At 38.8% G+C, this 21,299-nt stretch overlaps 1 protein-coding gene across 9 annotated transcripts in view; it reads left to right on the plus strand.

The window, feature by feature from the left end:
* UNC5D (unc-5 netrin receptor D) overlaps window positions 1-21,299 on the plus strand; it is a 530,004-nt gene that overhangs the window by 383,539 nt on the left and 125,166 nt on the right. The gene's annotated exons all lie outside the window — the stretch shown is intronic.

Consider the following 21,299-nt stretch of genomic DNA (forward strand, 5'->3'; position numbering starts at 1 on the left):
TCTCTTCCCCAGTGAGGGAACCCATCTGCCAAGGAAATGCCCACTGGTGTGGGAATTCCTACTGGGTCCCCTAGAAGCATATCCTTCCCTTCTGTTCTCATGAGGTCTTTGTGTATCTTGCCTAGGCGAGCATTTTGGAAAGTTGGCATTCCTGCTTCCTCAGCAGATACAAGTAACACCAGTACCGAGCATAACAACCCCAGCAACATTGCTGTGTTTACTCCGACAGTGGATAAATCACAAATCAGTGTCATGTTCATTCCCACGTGGGGGAAGTTCTTCATTTCTGCCTGAGGTCTATCCCTGTACTCATTCTGACTTCCTCTGGAGAAGATGCTAATAAATGCTCTTCTAATTCAACTGATAAGAAATGTTTGAAACAAGTTGAACTGCAATATGATCATGCCCAAGCACGTAGTGCAATTAATTGCTCTTAGTTTTCCAAGTGGACAGCCAATCACCAGTTTCCGAAAGTGGTTCACGATTGGCGACACACATTGTTCATGTCAGGTCCATAGACAGATTTGTGCTCTGAAGAACCTTACCTCTTTTGTCTTTTGTTCATTTCTTTTAATAATCACACCTTTTCTTTGTGATTGAGTCACAAACGTACTATAGCTCAAGTCAGGTTTAATTGTCACACCAATAGAAAATACTGTCCTATCTGGGTGTCATGTGGAAGCCAAGCATCCCAGGTGCATATAATGAATTAATTTCTATCTAGTTCTACTTCAATTTCCATCTGAAATCTCTAAAGCACTTTGGAGTACCTTTACAATTATCTTTACAGCACATCTATAAAATGAAGAGGGAGCCAGTGATAATGAGCCCATTTCAGGGGTGGATATAAGAGACAGGATTAGAGTTCACATTTTCAGAGGCCTCTCTAAGTGGTCTGGGGTAGTCTGGGATTGGACAGGATCAGTATATTACCCCTGAAGATGAAGTAAACACATGGTGGTAAGATCTTAACACAAGTCAGCCTCCTCTGTTGGCATTGGTGTCTCTTGGAGTTGATGGAGATTTTTTACAGGTTTACATTAGAGGGGAAAAAATGGTGTGCTCCCATTTCCTGGGACAGAGCTTCTGTTCCTCTACAGTTCCTGCCTGGTGATGAGGATGCTTGCAAGAGGCACTCATCCTCTGATATTATTCAAGAGCTGCTTTCTGACCTGTGGGTTTTGTTGACCCTGCTCTTGAGTCCCCATGCTCCAGCCAACCAATGTACAACATGATAGATCTTGTCCCTTTATTATGTTTCTAATTCGGGCCCACCTGTCACTACCGGCCCTTGCTGTCCAGCATGTTTCTAGGCCAAGGCCCTCCAGGGCTTGAGAAGGATGGGAAGGAACAAACGAGAAATCTGTGGTACAGCTTTTGCATGGAATGTTTTCACATTTTTATTCTAAGAACTATGTGCGTACCAATTAAAGATTTTTCACACTTTTTCATCTTTAAGGAAAGGCAGTTATTTGCTGTTTAATCCAAAACAGTGAAAGAAGATATTTCACCTACATTTCCTGCACATATTTTTGTTATGAGAATAAACACTTGTCTCATAGCAATTAAACCATAAGGCACAGTAGCTTAGATGCTCAGCTTTGCAAAAGATAATGGGAGCCATCGAAAACAGGTATAGTGTATGCATGTGAGGGGACAGGCTTAGGTACAGGAAGAATTCCCTGAATCAGAATTCACTACCTGCAAATAGTATCTGGCACGTAACAGATTCAGTTTGACTAAATGAATGATAATTACAAGAGTAACTATGTCTTTTATTGTTATTTTTTTGTTATGTTTTGTTTTTTATCCTCTAATAAGGAAAGGATTAAAGTTTAATGTATCCTGAGACTAGCCCTAGTCATGGTATCAAGAATAAGCAAAAAGGACCAAAGTGAACATTCTTAATTAATACTGAAACTTATTGGGGCACCTGGGTGGCTCAGTTGGTTAAGCGTCTGCCTTCAGCTCAGGTCATGATCCCAGGGTCCTGGGATTGAGCCCTACGTCGGGCTCACCGCTAGGCACAGAGTTTGCTTCTCCATCTTCCTCTGCCCTCCCCCCCTCCCCCAGCTCATGCTCTTGTGTTTGCTCGCTCGCTCCCTCTCCCTCTCTCTCAAATAAATAAATGAAATCTTTAAAAAAAAAAATACTGAAACTTTTTGTAGTTAAGACATGGTAAAGGGAAGAAGGATATATACTACTTTGGTTGATTTTCTTTTTCTAATTAACATTTGTTAAGTCTCCTATAGGTCAGATTCAGGAAAGGTGCTATAGATATCATGATAAATATACCCTTCTATCTTTGAATTGTGTACCCAAAGCAAACCTCAAGTGTAAAGAACCATGGCTAAGCAAAAGGCCCTGAAGCAGGTAACTCTGACGTAAACAGCGGGATAGGGACATCCAGAAAGCTTGTCTCCAAGAAGACAGTGGAACTAAAGGTTACCTAATTCATCCATGTAATTCATCTGTATATATTGAGAGGTTTACAGTTCTTTTGGAGATTTAGATGAAAAATTTCCTCCATCGAAAATTAATGGAATTATTAACTCCAGGGGGTAAAAAGAAAGTGTTAAGAAAGAAAAGCAGTCACAGCAAACTAAGTAATTTAAATGCAAAAATGCTAAATGGTCACACTGTACACCTTGATTATTAATTTAATCAAAAGTATAATATATTTATTATATTGCTAGGGTGATTAAGAAATATGCTGCTGAGGGATAGTATAATATTAAATCTTCCTCCTCAGTAGTGAGAAGCAAATAGATAATTTTTAGAATCTCAAGCCTAATTAATAACCAGAAAAGCACATTATTTAAAACATACTGATGTAAATACTAGAAGATAAAACTTGAAGGAAGGAAAGAATAGGGGAAGTAACCGACTCTTTTTCATTTAAGTCCTGGTTTTTACAGTTATGTACATGGCTCATTTTACTTTTTTGAAAAATAGTTAAAGATATCTCCTAGAGACCTTCATAAAATGTAAAAAGAAAAATCTAAAGAAAGTGAAAACGGGTAGTTTCTACCAATTATAAAAGCCCAGCTTCTGCTTACACTTTTATTCCTACATTACATCACCTTACCTGGCAGGTCTTTTGAATTCTTATCTATCGGGCAGTTCCTATTTAATACATCAGAGATTTTAAGATATGCAAAGTCCGTCTATATGAGCAAAGGAATACTTTCAGTGGAATCAGTTTTTTCAGAATTTTTGCCCTGTTGTTCTTTAAACTCAACTTTCTGACCCCACCCCTCCTCTGCATCTCCTTCACTGTTCTCTCCAATAATTCCCTGAGCCACAACCTTTAACCCCCAAGAGCATGTCCTTTCTTTTGCTTCTTTTCACTTGTGAGATAGCCTTTTTGAGATATGAAAGTACATCCGATGTGACCCAATCAAAGCCTAGAACTGTAAGCTGTTTAATAGAGTTGTTCATGATATACAAACTAGGGTTGAGAAAGTTTCTCAGAGACAAGCATCCCACGCTTCTCTGACCTATAGAGACAAACGTGTAGAGTGTTTTCTATGTTCATATTCACCTCATTTGATAGGGAAACGAAGTCTACTAAGTTATATTTTATAGCTGCCAAAAGTTTCTAATCATTCACTGTCTCAGCTTTAGGCCAGCAGGAATGTGGCTGCCTAGCACATCTTACTGCCAACCGGGGTGGGGGGCTGGGGGGAAGGAGTCTACGACATTTGGGAAGGCAGAGGTCACTGGCTGGGAGGCCTGATGAGATCTTTGCCTCAGCTTAAGTCAATGGCCCTGCGGGGGCGTCATTACCTTTCCCTCAGTGGGGCACCTACAGCCTTCATTTCAAAAGTGATGCTAGTCTTCATTAGAGATTGAGTCATATTCTACAGTTTGTAATATTTTATGATAGTATAACATATTCTGTAGCATCTCATAGGCAGAAAGAAGGGAAAGCAGAAGATAGGACTCAGATTCTTGGGCTCCATTCACAGAGCCTGTGCAAAATAGTGCTGTTTCCAGGTCACTGGGGAAAACAGGAGTGCAAGATCTCTAAGCAGATAGGCCTTGAGAACAATATCATTTATCTGAAACTCTGGGTTCACGGATCCCAATTCCAAATGCTGTCTAAGACTTTTATAATCTGAATAGAAAGGCCTGGCACAATCTCAGAGGGACCGTATTTCTCCAGGTTCTTTCCTGGGTGCATACAGGGGCACCATCTCACAATTTAATACCCAGAAAATCCTCACAGACACTCCAAGGCCTTGGTTACAAGCAAGGACCCCCTGAATGTCTCTGAAAAGCCTATTGCTGTTAGTTGACATTTTCAGTCTGAGGCTTTGAAGAGTCCGCCTGGCTCACTGGCCTCAGGAGTCACTTCTCTGGATGAGACTCTGACAGTACTACTCCTACAGTTGATTTTACTCTTGTAGTTGTACAGATATGGCAGATCTTGACATAGTAATCTCGCATTGATAGAAGAATTAACAGGAGTGGGGCACCTGGGTGGCTCGGTCGGTTAAGCGTCTACCTTCAGCTCAGGTCATGATCTCAGGATCCTGGGATCAAGCCCCACATCAGGCTCCGTGCTCAGCGGGGAGCCTTCTTCTCCCTCTCCTCCCTGTTCCTGCTCTCTCGCCATCTCTGTCACTATCTCTGTCTCTGACTCTCAAATAAATAAAATCTTTTTAAAAAAATTAACAGAAATGCTGCAGCCCCTCACCTCACATCCTCACTGTAAATTAAGTGTATGACCTACAGGGCCTGGGCATTGATGAAAGCACTATTAGATCCGAGGTCCTGGGATCAAGAGATTTTTCTTTTACATTTTTGCATCTTTCCTTTTTGTCCATGTTTTATTAATAGTAGATTGTATATCCTGTTGCCATGTTTTGAGATGTCCCTTACCACCAAAGTGATAGAAACAACAGGAGAGAGTATTATGTCTTTTAGAGATTTTTTTAGTCTCCCCCCGCCCAAAGTCTTTCACTGGGCAAGCTGTAAGTTGTATGTCTAGGTTTACACTCAAGCTTTAACCAGTGGGTGGATGTTTTCGCTGATAAACACGTGTCACTGGCTAATGGCGCTCCCCTGAACCCTCCCAGGTCCAAATCAGTGCAGTCTACTCATCAAACCAGGCAAGAGAGGAAGCATATCAACAGATTGCTCTCCTAGCTGGCTTCTTGGCTAATCTCAAAGCATTTGCTAAATTTAATTAATACATACTCCAAAGATTACTGGAAAGTACTGGTTTTTGGCAGGTACAGATTTAATTTTAATGAGGCATTAAGCACCTATAAGACATTTTAATGATGCACTAAGCTCACAGAAGGTACATTTTTGCATAATTACAAATTACTTTCCCCCCCTATCTTTAGTTCCAAGAATTGTGTTTTCCTCTCTTCCCTGTCCCACTCTAAATCTGGTGAAACATGTGTCCTTTGTTGAATAGTTAACACCCACTGAATGGTTTATTATCTCAGGCTTAGGAACATGCTAGGAAGTCGTCCTTAGAGAAGGGAACAGACACAATAGCTTCTGGTCATCCTGGTAATTCTTGTCTCTAGAGAAGTCAAAATTATTAATCTCCCTACATCAGGGACATTGGGGGCCAGATATCTCTTTGTTTCAAGGGCTTATCCTCTGCGCAGCAGGATGTATAATAGTATCACTAGTATACTTCCCTCCAGTTGTGACAACCAAAAATGTCTCCAGACATTACCAAATATCCCTGAGGGGGAAAATCACCCCTCAGTTGAGAACCTCTGCTGTGATTCTGTCTTCATCTCCCAAGTCTCCTTCATGCAGTCCCTCTCTGTTTTAAAAGCTCAACAACTGAGGTTTACAAAGCAAGTCAGTCCTTACATGACTTTGACATCATTTAGTGGCTGCTAAATGTCTAAAAAATGTTTCAGAATGCTAATGGGTCAGGAAAGAGAATGGAGAAGGAAATGAAATCTGGAGAGATTGTTTTACCATTTTAATTAAGTGGTGTCCACAAAATTCAAATAGGATAAAGAATAAAGCCCTGGTCTTCATCAGGCTTCTGCAGCCCAAGACTGTTGTCATTCCCCAACCCCACCTGCAGCCCGCCGTTTCTCTCATACCCACAGGTCACAAGGGGAGAACAGGACAGATCAGCTATGCATCTCACCAGTTTCAAAATTTACTTCTGCCCACAGTTTCACCCTCCCTTCATTGCCCCCAGATACTTGTAAGATCTTGAGAATTAAAGTTGACTGTAGACCTCAGAATGGAAAGTTTCTCATCACATTCAGTTCCTGGGTCTATAACCTAGCACCATTTTGAGCATTTTTAAAGCTCTCTGGGCTCATTGTATCAGACTAAAAAAAAACAAAAAAAAGACAAAAAAAGACAAAAAAAAACCAACAAAAAAAAAAACCCAACAGTAAGCCCTACAGCTCATGCTGTAACCTTCACTCAGGTTGTCTTCCTGTTACTGCCTCTTTCTACCCTAATTGATAAAGAGCATCTCAGATTCTATTTCAAGAATGCATAGCATTTTCTCCCTTCACGTGACAGTTCTCTGATCATCTTGAAGGGTTATGGTTAATCACATTTGTGCCCAGCTAGGAAAGAGCCTGCAAACTGTAAGATTCCTTGAACCCACTTGTAACTTCTCCATCCAAAAAAACCCCAAAAAGCATATTTTTAAGTGAACTCTGACTTGTTTCTGATATTTCTACTCTTCTTTTCGTCATATGTAATCTAAATGAGATGAAATCACTAAAAGTCAGAGGTTTGAGGCCTGGAATTCAATCAACATAGACACAGATTAAATAAACAGTGAGACTTAGAGCGGTGACTAGTGGAATTCTGGGATTGATCCTTTTCCAAATAGCTGATATAAATGTAATTATACCTAGGAATTCTAAAGGTCTTTGTCTCTCTGTCCCACAGATCTGTTTTCTCTTGGACAGGGTAACTGCAGTAGCCCGTGCTTAATGGCTCCCATTTCTGGTGCGCACGCGCGCGCACACACACAGCACCGGCCCACATCCCCACCTCTTATTTCTGCACAAATCTGATTTTGTTGTCTTAATATAAATGTCTTTTTTATGTACCCTGGAACTCTTGGAAGAGCTTCCCTGAGCTAGCTAGCTACATAGAGAGACTTCGTCTGGAGGGGTGACAGAACCCGTATTTGGCTTAATACACTGCTTTTAAGGAAGCTGAAGCAGCAGCCTGGTCTCCAAATTAATCAATTATTGAATCCATTGGGCACGCATTGTGTTCTGTTAGGAAGATGCACGGAAGCTGCCTGCTTTGCAGTTTTAGCCTCCAGGTGACCCTGTCACAGAACAATGAAAGAAACCGGAGGGAAAAAAATGCATGGACACCGTAAGATCTTTGTACCCACGTGCAACATTTCTCCATCAAAAAAATATATATATTTTTTTAAGTGAATTGTCCCTTGTTTCTAGTCCTTCTCTCTCTCTTTCGGCATGTGTAATCCAAGTGAGGTGTTTCCACCCCGGGCAGAAAACCTAGAGCCTCACTTCCTCCTAGCAGCATTCTGTGAGGGTCTCTGAACTAGGACACTTTCAAGTAGAAGTGCGTGTTCTTCAGAAAATCCATAGTGGCGAGGCATGGGAATCATGTTATAATGTTGAGGGTTTTGTTCTCTTTTCTGCCCTCCTAGACTCTTGCAGGTCAAGGTCAAGACAGTTGAGACCTTTAAGGCAGAGAATGATGACTTAGACCCAACTTTCTTTTGTCTTTAGCCTATTTATCGGTCCTGGATAAGAGTGAGGTCTGTGTTCTTTTAGGGCTTTAATTCCCTAGAAACACTTCATTTTTAAGATTTTGTTTTTAGGAGATACATAGGAGATACAATCCTATACTCAAGAGATTGTGCCAAGGTGTTCCAAAATTAAACCAATACTAACAATAGTAACAAATTCCCAAATAAAACCAGTAACAACTTCTGCCTGTTGGATTCAGCAGAGACTACTGACCCATGAAGTAATATAAGTGGCACGAAGGCCCATGAAGTCACATAAGTGACATCTGAACAAAAAGGGAGCAGAATAGTATTAAAGGAAGTTTTTTTTTTTTTTTTTTAAAGATTTTATTTATTTGACAGAGAGAGACACAGAGAGGGAACACAAGCAGGGGGAGTGGGAGAGGGAGAAGCAGGCTTCCCGCGGAGCAGGGAGCCCAATGCGGGGCTGATGCAGGGCCCAATCCCAGGACCCCAGGATCACGACCGGAGCCGAAGGCAGACGCTCAACGACTGAGCCACCCAGGCGCCCCTAAAGGCAGTTTTTATTGAAGGCAGCAACTGAGCACATTTACTGTCTTCTGAACACTCAACAGTGTGTCAGGTATTTAGGCTGGGTCTGGACCAGGCAGATGAGACACAGTCTCTGCTTTAAATGTGTAGGTAATTAGGTGAAGTTGAGAAACAAGAGTTACCTACTTAGATGTGGAAAGATCCAAGAGAAACACACTGCCCTTCCTTTCTTCTACAGAGCTAAAACATTTTTTTTTTTTTTTTTAAATCATGACTTGTCAGAAGCCATTTGAGTCAAAGACTCTGGAATGAAGCCGAGAGAGCCCTGGGAAGAACCCTGGAAGGTGCTCACGAGCCAGTGAAAATCAGCTCCTCATTATCCGTCTCTGTTCCTGATGGCGTCTTTAGTTCGGACATTATTACCACTACAGCTTCAACCCGCTCATGGAAATACTCCGCATTGTAAATTATGGACCCCGGTGTCATGACTGATGCTTGTCAGTAATGTGCTGGGGAAGGGGGGATTAAATGACAGTATTGTGGTACTTAAAGACCAGCATCTCTTTAAGGACATCTCCCTCTCCATCTGCTCCAAATGAGAGTGTGGGTACATATAAATTAGCTTGTGCATCTGCAATAAAAGATAGATAGCAGAGACACCCAAATTATAACAGTGTTTATCACTGAATGATGGGATTGTTGATTATGATTTGTTCTTTGTTTTTGTTTTCTTCAGTTTTTACAATGCATGTGTTATCGGTGAAAAAGAAGAGTATTAATTTTAAAGCAGGAACTCTGACTTGATAAATATATTTAACATAATATAAATGTGTATTTGCTTAGGTGAAAATGGGATGTCGCCATTGATGTACTGGATTTTTTTTTTAGCATAACAGACCCTGTGCTTGCTCGTAGTTAGTATTCATCCAGCCACACCACCTAAATGTAACACATTTGTTAACCAATAATTGTATTTCTTCAAACATAGATGCAACATTGAGTTCAAACATTTATTCCCAGTGCAAATAAGAGGATGATTCATTAGCAGATCTTAATGATGTTTCTATCTGTCTGACTTCACCTGCATCATATAAACAAACGAAAAATGTACTCTTTGAAGGCAACTGTTTATCAAGAGAAAACGTCTTATATCTGCAGCCTTCTTGGTTAGCTATAACTCTAAACATAATCACATGTAGACTCTATTGCTTTTACACACAGTGCAGAAATATTCAAGTTGCTGCTGTAATCAAAAATAAGGACCACACAAGCCAGCGATGGAAAATAATTTATTCTTTTCTGACCATGGTACATTTATCAAGATGCTTCATTAGCATTAAAAATCCTAGTTTTGAGCTCCTGTGTGCTGTGTGTTTATATCTGAGACTGTATGTGTGTGTGAGTGTGTGTGTGAGTACTTGTTCATCTGTGTGCATCAATTATGTTTCTTTTGGGACCTCAACATTATACATTTTTTTTTCTAAATTTTATTCAGTCTTCTTACTACTTAATTTTCACATTAAGGGATAGGAGATACACAAGAACTTTATTGATTTATAGCATTAGGTTTTCTATAATTATGTCTAGATCCTAATCTTTGAAATGAGTGCTAGCCAAGTGTTCTCCCAGAAGATTATACAAAAATACAATCAGTGCATTCTTATCTACAGTTGTCCTTTTGCACGGTTTATCTGTTGGCAATGTGTAGGCATTTCCTGGTTAATTATAAATGAAGACAAACTAGAAATAAGTATAGACAATGATTTTGCACTTCTTTTATCTGTTGATGTAGATTCGAGAAATCTGCTTAACTCAGCATTGTAGAAAGCAAAGCTTTGTGTTTCTCTCCCTCTTTACTCCCCAGGTTAGCAAGATAAAGTACTGTTCCAAAGACAACTCACACAATTTGCTGTTCTCATTCCCATGAACAATAGTCAAGGGATCCAGAGTTTCAGCAATAGTCAGGTCATTTATTTCTTACTAGAGAGTAATTGAAGTCAACTGATCCCTGTGTTGGGCATCACTTGAAAGTGTACCACGTACACATACTGAACTATCTGTGGTCCCTTCTGTCACCAGTGAATCATAGTTCAGCATCTGCAGAAAGAAAGGAATGAGTGGGTATTGCAATTAAAATAGGAAAAAAAAAAAGCCAAATAGCTCTTCTTTATAGAATGTGGTCTTCCATTAGCCAGTTGATCACGTCTTTTAAAGTACATAATTATTATGTAATGGTATGGCCTAAATCTACAACCTGCACCCTATACCCTGCAGTAATGTTCATCATAGGACTGTTATCATTAACAAATGAGGCATGAGCACCTGCTTTCACAACAGCCTCACAGGCCGGAATCCTTAAGGAAATTAAAGATCCCCTAAAGTCAATAGTGAGAGAAGCTGCAGAGAACAGCAGGTAAAGTGAGAATCCTTGGCAATATTTAAGTCAAGATCTAATAATATAGTTGTGTCATTGACAGAAGGAGTTGAGTTCATCATACTTTGGCATGATATGCCTAAGAAGGATACCAGACAGGGCGAATACCGCCTCTGTCCTCAAGAGGTGATAATCTAAAACACCTAACACTGATTTCAGTATGCATAAAAAGTACGAGCAACTGTACAGGGTCTAGCAAGGCAATGCAATGTCAAGAACAAGAATTATCAGAAAGAGATGATATTGCGTTTTTGTCACACACTAAGACTTCGCTTGTCACTGAGATTACATTCTTGGAGAAAGAACAAAAGGAAGGAATCTTGTCACATTTCCATAATCACATTTATAAATCAGGTTTTTAGATTCATTGGATGAGAATATTTCTAGAATGGGGAAAATTTGTCACAGTAATACAGGAATACTGTTATAATGAACAGGCAAGGGAAGTTGCAAACATTTCCACGCAGATCATGAAGACCGAGATTAAAGAAAGAACTACGTAACCCATATCTGACAAATAATCTCACGGCACCAGGACTTTATAGAATAGAGATTAGACCATGATTAAGGCTCTGGCTCTGCTCTGTGACTGACTTGGTGTGAATCTTGTGATCATTTAGCCCTCTGGTGGTTCTTGCTTTCTCTCGGAGGTAATATTAACTTACTGTGGCTTTCAGGAGCCTCCATGAGTCCTGATGAAGCAGTTTCTAATATGATAGTTTGTTGAGAGCAGGAGTATTTTTTACTCTTCTTAACGATCACTACCCTGGATTACAAAGTGGAGGCACTGTGGAAAAGGTGACTATTTTTTGATGTAGCACTGGGCCTGCATTTGCAGCAAAGAAGCCAGAAAGCTAGAATTTGCATTGCTAATACTGTTGAACATCTTTGCAAATCATGATGATTTTCAATGAGAAGGAGGTACTTTATTGAGAAATAAGCTTTTTTTTTTTTTAAATTTGTTACTTTATATACCTTCAGGGTCTTGTAGTCTTAGTAGACTAACAGGTGTTTGGCTCTGTGGTCATACTCCAGGCTCTGCTCATAGAACTTTCCATATCTATCAGGGATAGTGCAGTGTTCATGTTGCCCCTGATGTATCGCTGGACACAACAGAGTCAGTGTCCTTTAAAGGATGGCCCTGAGTGGGGAGTAAAGACACACAGCCTTTATTTTTCTCGTATCCATACATAAACTGGGTCAATCCAGCGAGGATTTTTTTTTTTTTTTTTGAAACAGTGCATGTGAATATGAGTTCCAGGGGCCGGGCCAGAACCTGAAGGTTGTATGTAAATATAGGGAGCCAAAGAAAAGGAAGAAAAGCATAGCTGGAGGGACCCAAGGTTAGAAGCTAAGAGTCACCATAAAAGATGCATAAATGAAGAGAACACGGAAGCAGGAAGTGGAGAGACAGTGGTTGAGAACAGAGCTATGAGCCAGGTTTGAAGAGGCTGAGATCAGACAGTTTGAGAAATCAAAATCTGGGTATGTGGCATGAATCAGGTTATGCTTTACTGTTTTTTTTTTTAATGGGAAGTATTAAAACTAAATAATTTACAGTTTCAGCTTAAATAAAATTAACTCACCAAAACAGTTTAAAAAATAAAACTTCTGGGTGACTGACCCCTTCCCACCCCATCCCTGCCATATACCTTCTTTTTCTCCCTGCTAAACATCACTTCCATTTTGAAATTAGAGCTATTCATTCCTTTATTTTCTATAGTTCTTTTTTTTTCTGCTTTATATATTGGATACATTCCTAAATAATATACTATTAAGTTTTGTCTAGTTTTGAATTTTATGTAAGCTAAATTGCATTCCTCCATGTCTTATTTCATGAACTTGTGTATGACTGAGATCCATCTAAGTCGATGTGTAAGTCTGCTTCATTCATGTTCACTGCTGTATACTGTTCTGCTAAGTGTGTATGCCACAGTTTAGGTAGTATTTCTCCTACTTAAGAACCTTTGGAAAGCAAAGCTGAAGGCACCACAGTTCCAGACTTCAAATTATATTACAAAGCTATAGTAATCAAAACAGTATGGTACTGGCACAAATATGAAAATAGAACAGAATAGAAAACCCAGAAATGAACCCACAACTGTATGGTCAATTAATCTTTGACAAAGAGGGAATGAGTATCCGATGGGAAAAGGATGGTCTCTTCAACAAATGGTGCTGGGAAAACTGGACAGCAACATGCAAAAGAATGAAACTGAATCGTTTTCTTACATCAGACACAAAAATAAATTCAGAATGGATTAAAGGCCTAAGTGTGAGACCTGAAATCATAAAGTCCTAGAGGAGAATATAGGCAGTAACCTCTTTGACATCGGCCATAGCAACCTCTTTCTAGATACGTCTCCAGAGGCCAGGGAAACAAAAGCAAAAATAAACAATTGGGACTTCATCAAAATAAAAAGCTTCTGCACAGTGAAGGAAACCATCCACAAAACTAAAAGGCAACCTATGTAATAGGAGAAGATATTTGCAAATGACGTATCTAATAAATGGTTAGTATGGAAAATATGTAAAGAACTTATACAACTCAACACCCCAAAAAAGGAATAATGCAATTAAAAATGGCCAGAAGACATGAGACATTTTCCCAAAGAAGACATCCAGATGGCTAACAGATACATGAAAAGATGTTCAACATCACTGATCAGAGAAATAGAAATCAAAAGTCTGAGGTGATATCTCAGATTTAGTCAGAATGGCTAAAATCAACAGCACAAGGAACAACAGGTGTTGGTGAGGATGCAGAGAAAGGGAACATTCTTGCACTGTTGGTGGGAATGCAAACTGGTGCATCTACTCTGGAGAACAGTATGGAGGTTCCCCAAAAAGTTAAAAATAGAACTTCCCTGTGATCTAGTGATCATACTATAGGGTATTTACCCAAAGAATACAAAAACACTAATTGGAAGGGATACATGTTCCTTATGCTTATTTCAGCAGTATCTAAAATCGCCAAACTATACAAACAGCCCAAGTGTCCATCAACTGATGAATGGATAAAGAAGATGTGGTACACACACACACACACACACACACACACACACACACACACTCATACATACATACATGCAGTGGAATATTACTCAGCCCTAAAAAAGAATGAAATCTTGCCATTTGCAACAACATGGATGGAGCTACAGAGTATTATGCTAAGTGAAATAAGTTAGAGAAAGATACCATATAATTACACTCATGTGGAATTTAAGAAACAAAACAAACGAGTAAAGGGGGGGAAAAAAAAGACAAAGCAAGAAACAGACTCTTAACTATAGAGAACAAACTGATGGTTACCAGAAGGGAGGTGGGTGGGGGAAATGGGTAAAGTGGGTGGTAAGGATTAAGGAGTGTACTTGTTGTGATGAGCCCTGGGCATTATATCAAAGTGTTGAATCACTATGTTGTACACCTGAAACTAATATTACACTGTGTGCTAACTACCTGAAATTTAAATAAAAGCTTAGCAAAAACAAAAACCTTTGGATTACAAACAATGCTGTTATTTCCATTCTTGATATGTTTCCTGTACAGAGATGCAGGAGTTTGTCTGGGAATATACGTAAGAATAAGCTGGCTAACAGAGTCTGCATATCCAACATTGCCATGCCATGCCAAGCTAAATTATTTTTCCAAGTGGTTATACAAAAGTAAACTCTTATCCAGCCGTAACTGATCCTTATGGCCCTACTTGGTGACACTTTGTTTTCAAACATTCAACTTTTTGCTAGTAAGCAGGAAGGTAAAGTGGCATATTATGAAAGTTGAACAAGTTTGTGTTTAGAGTCAACTAGTTAAAGAAAGCTTATTAAAAACGTAAACCGCATTCATTGTTCCTCAGAATCGACTACTTATCATTTTAGTAATTTTTTGGTATTTCTATCCATGTTTCAACTGCTATGTCTTGATTTCTCAAATTGAGATACTCACTGTATTACTCATAGAAAATGAGGCTTGACCTTCCTTTTCTCTCTTGAACCTCCTTATGTGCATGCACAATTTCTAGTGCCCATCTTCACAATATAGTTGTTCTATGTGGATCATTATATGATCATTTATATGAGGAGTATAGAAAAGCTGTTCACAGATGAGCAAGGTATAGCATGATTACTTTTATTACACAATATTTTATTTTTCCTGGAGAGTAATTACTCATCTTTTTTTCCCCACTTTTCTTACTTTTCTATGTGATTATCAATCACTCAACCCCTAAAATTTTTGCCAGGTATGAAAATCTTTTTTTATATATATTCAAGGATATTAGGTATTGTGTGTTCAGTGAATATTATCATCTTGAAGCAATCTTTCCTTTAGGCTTCTCATCAGCTTTTATCTGCACTGACCTCTCTCTAGGCTAGACTGTATTCTTATGATTTCCTATGACTCTAAATTGAATTTCTTCACTGACTGTTTTTAAAATCTTCGGTCTTTTGTGTTTTTTTATTTTTACTGTAAGTAAGGATTTCTTTTTATTTATCCAGTTTGGGACAAATTGAACTTCTTGAGTCTAAGAGTTGGTCGTTCATTAATTTAATACATTTTGAACTACATGTAGGTCTGTGTTGTGTCTTGAAAATATACTGATGCTACTGCTGTTCTTCTAGGAACCACACCTGGACCAAACTATGTTAGACCTTCTTATTCTATTTTCCCATGGCATTTAACCACTCAGTCATAGATGCCTTATTTTCTCTCTCTCAGTGCTTCTTTGCATACACAGTGATCTGTGTATGTCAGTTTACAAAGTTCCTCTTCAACTGTTAAATTTTATATTTTCAGCTTTATTCATTTGAGTTTTAAATTCAAATACTTTTCATTTCTGTAAGTTCTATTTGTTTCTATTTCACTATTTCCCGATCAATTTTAATAGAATTGTTTTCATATGTTATGCTTTCATATATTCTTGGACTTAAATATATTGAGGCTGTATTATATTCTGTACTTATTAATTATATACGATCAGTTTTGCAAATCAAATACTTTATTTTTTGTTTCTGCAGATTCATTCACAGGACTTGTTTCCCCATGTACTTACAGGTATTTTTTTATGATGAGCTCATGTTTGTTAGAATTCATGTATAGGAATACTGTGTGGCCTATGCTTAGAATGTGTTTCTGTAGAGAATATTTGTAAATTGTTTCTGCTACCTACTTAGGGGTACTACTCATCTGATACTTCCTGAGATTTTTCTTATCATATGAATCTTGTCTTCACTCTTTGGAAAATGGACTTTGGGTAAGGAACTCTCAAGAGAGACTTTTTGTTTTCCCTGTTTCATTTAACATCAACTCCAACTGTGTGTTTTTTCTAGTGTGTCTTCAATGAGTTGTTGCCCTTTGTCAGTACCTGCTTTATGCCAGGGTCTCTGAGGACCTCCTACTCACTTGGATGTGAGGCTTTGTCTCTATCCTCTATGCATTTCTCACTACCCCAGGGACTGGAAGGCATACCCATGGAAAATGCCTGCTCCTAGACTCACCCAGAAATTGCCTTGAGATGTCTGTTCTCTAATTTTTTATCTTACCAGTACCAGCCTAGCCATCCTTTTATAAAGGTGTTTTTTTTTCATATGTTATTTAGCATTTTTAGTTACTCTGCACTAATAAGGATTTCCCTGTAGAGCTGCTCTGTCATATTTAGAGAACCAGCATTTCCAGCTTTTTTTTTTTTTTCTTTTTTAGCAGAGCTTGATATACCTTCCATGGTGACTACCTTTGATTAATATACGAGGCCCAAAATTACAGGCCAGTCATGTGATTTCAAGTAACTTGTGTCACTCCTTTGCCCCGAGTTTTCTGATCAAAAGCAAGGGGGCTAAGCTAGACAAACTCTAGGCCTAAAATTCACTACTTTTGCTAGTTGTAACTTTATATTCTAAATATGAATAATATAAAGCTGGGCCCAACTTCAGTCACACATTTATATAAAATGCTACCTGAATTTGCATGGGAATGATACTCAACTTGGGGGCTATTGATATTAACCCTTTGCACATTTAGCAGGAAGAACATGTTAACAATTTTCAGGTTACACTTATGTGATTCGCAGCATCAGCCTCCCCCTGTCAAGAGTCACCTTCTTCTTTATGTGGGAGAGACAGAACCCATCTCCTCTCCACTCCTGAGCCATTTGCCTCTCAGCTGACAGGCAGGTATTGTGAGCTCCTGTTCACCATTCCCTTCTCTAGCGCAGACCACTGCTAGCTTGCTCCTGGCCTCTGGAAACCCTTGCGGTCCAACTTCAAAGCAAGAGAAGTGTGTTTAGCAGGACACACTTGATTTCATCGTCTATAGCCTGTATTCCTCCCGGTATAACCAAACAAAGCCATAAGGTGTATCAGGTTTTACAGAGAAGTTGAATGTTAAGAGGGAATTTTAGAATAGAAAGCAAAAAAATTGAACATGGCTGATTAAAAATGATTTTCCTCATCATTCAGTGGAAATTCAGTTAGAGTTAACCACTTCACAGGGCTTCCCTTCTTGAACATACCCCATTCCGTAGCTTTTCTTGTTCTCCTTCCTCCTTATCCTTAGGTCACACCAAAGTTACTTCCTTTCAACTTCCGTAACGTAAACCTTAGCCCTCTGGAGGGAGCTCTACCCCAAAGCTCCATCACCATTAGGTTGGGTCTTGGTCCCAGAATCTGTCTCTCTCCCCTTACTTTGCAATCCCGGGAACATAATTACCAATCACGGTACATTCCCCAAAGGCTGAGTTATTCAGTGTAGACTGCACACAGGGAAGCTTCGGCAGCGCAGGCCAGAGTGGAATTTGCTGTATAGCTAACCTCTCTAAAAGAGGAAAGTGCACACATGCCTTCTCATTCGTTCCATCTTCCAGTAACTTCTAAAAAATACACCATATAGACACACACATGTACACATGCACACACGCATACAAATGCACACACGCTCCTCCAAAAATAAATATTAATTTTTAAGTAGGGCAGTCTGGAACCACATTCAGCACTTTACCATGAAAAAAAAATATATATATATATAAAATATATGGTATATTCTATTTAAGAAAGCAGAACCAGGTGCTCTTTTGATGCCCATTCTTTGTCTATACAAAGATCTGGTCAAAGTTTGAAATAGCTTGAAATTTTTTGTTGTTTGTTTGTACCTTCAGCCACACTAGATTTTTAGGTATGGTATATACTTACATTAATGTCCATATGCAAAAGATGGTAGTATGAAGATTTATCGTTTCTATCCAAGAGAGCTGAAGGGCTACATTCCAGTTGCAAATTATAATTCTTGATTATTTCTGGCATTTTGACTGAGATTGTGTTATTTTTATAGTCTTTAAAATTAGCAGATCTTCTACAAACGTGAAATAGAGGAATTTTTCATCTTCAGAGAATTGTTGGACCAACCAGGCACACTATTATAACTTTGTAAGTAACATGAAAACTTAAATGAGCTTGGAAAAGTCAGTCATCAAGACGAGAGGTTTGAATAAATATGCTCTGTAACTTGTTACCATCAAAGGCATAATGACTATATGTGTGAAACACAAGGCAACATCTTAACATTATGTGTGAGGTAGCAAATATATTTTTTAATATTTTTCTCATCCTTAGTAAAATTCACATCTGCTTAGGTTGACATAGTTCCCCTTGGGGGAACTAAAATATTATATGGCCTCCACAGACTAATGATTTTTTTAGGGGTCACAATATTATAAAATGGAGAAACAACTTCATTTTGTCTATACAAGAAATTATTTTAAAAAAACTCTTTAAAAATTTTTTAGGTAGAAGTATATTATGTCCACAAAATTTATTTTATAAGTGATGTCTGTTCATTGTAGATATGTCCGCAGGTATAGGTCCAATTTAGAAAACCTCTTTACTTGGGTTTAAAATTATGATATTTCTTCCCCCAAAGGTATTACATCATCCTTGAAGCCAGGGAATACGTCTATTCCATCCCAGTTAACAGCAGGCAAAGTGCAGGACATGTCATGGATGCTCTATAAATAGATATGTTGGTGGGCTGAGAGTGCCCAGATGTTGCATGATGTTATAAAAACAGAATGGCTGATGTGATCAGATTGGGGGAGGGGAGAGTTTAGGAAGTGAACTTTTGGAAAAATTCATGAATGAAATCTTTTTTAAATGTCTGATTGCACAGAAAAATGGAAGTCAGCATGATCGTCCACATTGGCAGTAGGATTAGGATAAATCAACAATGAAAACAAGAAGTGGAGTAGCAAGGGTTCGTTATCTGAATGGCTCAAATGATGTTATGCTATGCGTTTTTATCATACTTTGTTCCTTTTTTTTAATCCCCCCCTTTCTCGGGCCTTCAGAATAGAAGTAGAAGCTGATTTATGAGTTGAGAGTCAGTGCAGGGTGTCAGGTTTCTATAATGACATTATATATTAAATCTAATGAAGGGAAAATATGCTTACCCAAACCAAATGGCAGTGCCATGATTAAAGGACTCAAGATCTCTCCGTGGATTTGTTTAGACAATATCACAGGTAAAGTGACCTCCTCTTCTCCTAGGTTTATGATCAATTCTGTGAAATGAAGATTTATGTCTTTTATTATTCTGATGACATAACAATATGGTCATAGAAGCAAACATGCACAAGATGGAACTAGTAAGCCAAGGGATGTGTTCTGGGTATTGTGGAGGTCTGCTTAGATTAATCACCTGTGTTACGTTTTATGGTGACTGCTGACTTCCTTGTAACAATGCAGTTATGAGCCTCTATTTATCCTTTAACTTAAATCTCCAAGGTATATTTTTGTAAGCGCACACATGCATGGGTGTCTCACGCCCACATGCGCACACATGCACCAGAGTATGACCTTGTGGGGGAAGAAAACTTCTCCCTTCTTCCCTTCTAGGTTCTTTGGCTAGAATCATAATTAAATTGACATAACAGAGATGAACATGAGAAAAATTTAATTATGTACATACAGGGACCCCACAAAGACATGAGGGGCCCCCAACAGTCAAGCAGTTCAGGTTTATCATCTTAAGCTAAGGAGAAAGGGGGTAAGGGTCTGGGGCTTCAAAGGGGGAGAAAGACAATTTATATGAGGGTGTGAGCAGCAAATGCCTGGTAAACAAATGTTTGCCATGGCATGCAGATAAGTCTGTCTGATGTAAAATCTTATCTCTGGTTATTAGCTATCTTTCTGGTATAGGCTCTGTATGTACATTATTTTAAGTCAGTTAAGGGGGAGGAAAAAACTTTTTGAGTCTGTCAGGCCTCGATTGTCTTCAGCTTGAAATAATCTGCATGCCAAGATGGCACATTCACATTCTGGGGCAGTCTGCTTTGAACCCCATCAGTTGCCTCCTCTGAAACTTTTTACCTGGAAATTTCACATATCGAAAGCTGAGCTGTTAGATTGCTCCAGTATTTCATTGAATTAATCTCTGAGTATTGAAAATAGGTCAGTTCAGTTAAACAGTTGTGTGTCATTTCAGGAGGTGGTACAGAGCTGGGCTCCCAAAGTTAGGCCTGTATTGTTTGAGAAATCACGTGTTTAATAAGGAAGTTTGATGGAAGCGAAAGAAAAATGATGGTTAATGATTGGAGCAAATTACAAGCCAGATTCTGAGTTCTGAGGAGATCCAGTCAAGAAAATTTCTAGTTGTCAGCCTCACAGCCTCTTCAGATAGAGTGAGGGTGGGCAGTTGCAATCTGACAAATTTTCCTGGTTTCCAGGTTGAATGTCTCCAGTGATCTTTCTGAGTGGCCCACACAGCAACAGGCATAAAGATTGTCTGTACATGGCCTGTTGTGATGATTTCTCTGAAGTTGATATCACGTTGTCCAACTTTAGTTGGCATGGTTTTGAAAAAAACAGTTTGGTTCTCAGTGATTCCAAGTCATAAGGGTGGGAGAAAAATTGAAAGTGTTAGTTTGGAGAGTTGTAGCCAAATGTTGGAGGAAAACAACAAGAATTTGGGATTCAGTTCAGCTTACAGGTAGAAAACAAAATCTCAAAGACAGTTAACAGAACTGGAATCTATTATCCACAAATATGCATTATAGTTTCTACTGAAACATAATTTTTCTTGCAACAGTCACCCCCATTTCTCTGAAAGATAAGCGTAGTAAGACTGATTTGTTTGCACAATACATTGTTTCAATAAAGTTAGCTTGATTATTTATATAAGGGCAGCAAGAAGAGCTATTGACCATATAGAATCTTTTAAGCTGCTTTACTGAAATTTTTTATAAGGAATCTCAGAGTGGACTTTTAAAAGCCTCTTGAGTCTAGGAAACCATGCCAAGAATTTGCCATCAGATTATGCTTACAGTACATGTAGATTTGGGCTAATTCATCTCTTCTTAGAGTCCCCCAAATATCCTGAGGTTCTTGCACCTGCCAGAAAGTGACCTTCCTTACCTGATAAGGCTGCTTAGAACCTTTTAAGCAAGGTACCAGGCCATTTTTTCCAAGGGGTCTTATGGGCTCCATAAAGTCAACCTTAGTTCCTTAGAGCTGTCTGATTATATCTGAATCTTCATACATCTCTCTCAAATATGGCATTCCAGTCAAAGCTTTGGTTATATAATCAAAGTGCCCAAATGTGTCCTGTTACAAGGAGGACAGATTCTTCGTGAATATCTGCCAACAT

This window comes from Callorhinus ursinus, unplaced genomic scaffold (assembly GCF_003265705.2).
Source record: "Callorhinus ursinus isolate GAN/ISIS: 27379988/994484 unplaced genomic scaffold, GSC_fseal_2.0 scaffold17, whole genome shotgun sequence".
Classification (NCBI taxonomy): Eukaryota; Metazoa; Chordata; class Mammalia; order Carnivora; family Otariidae; genus Callorhinus; species Callorhinus ursinus.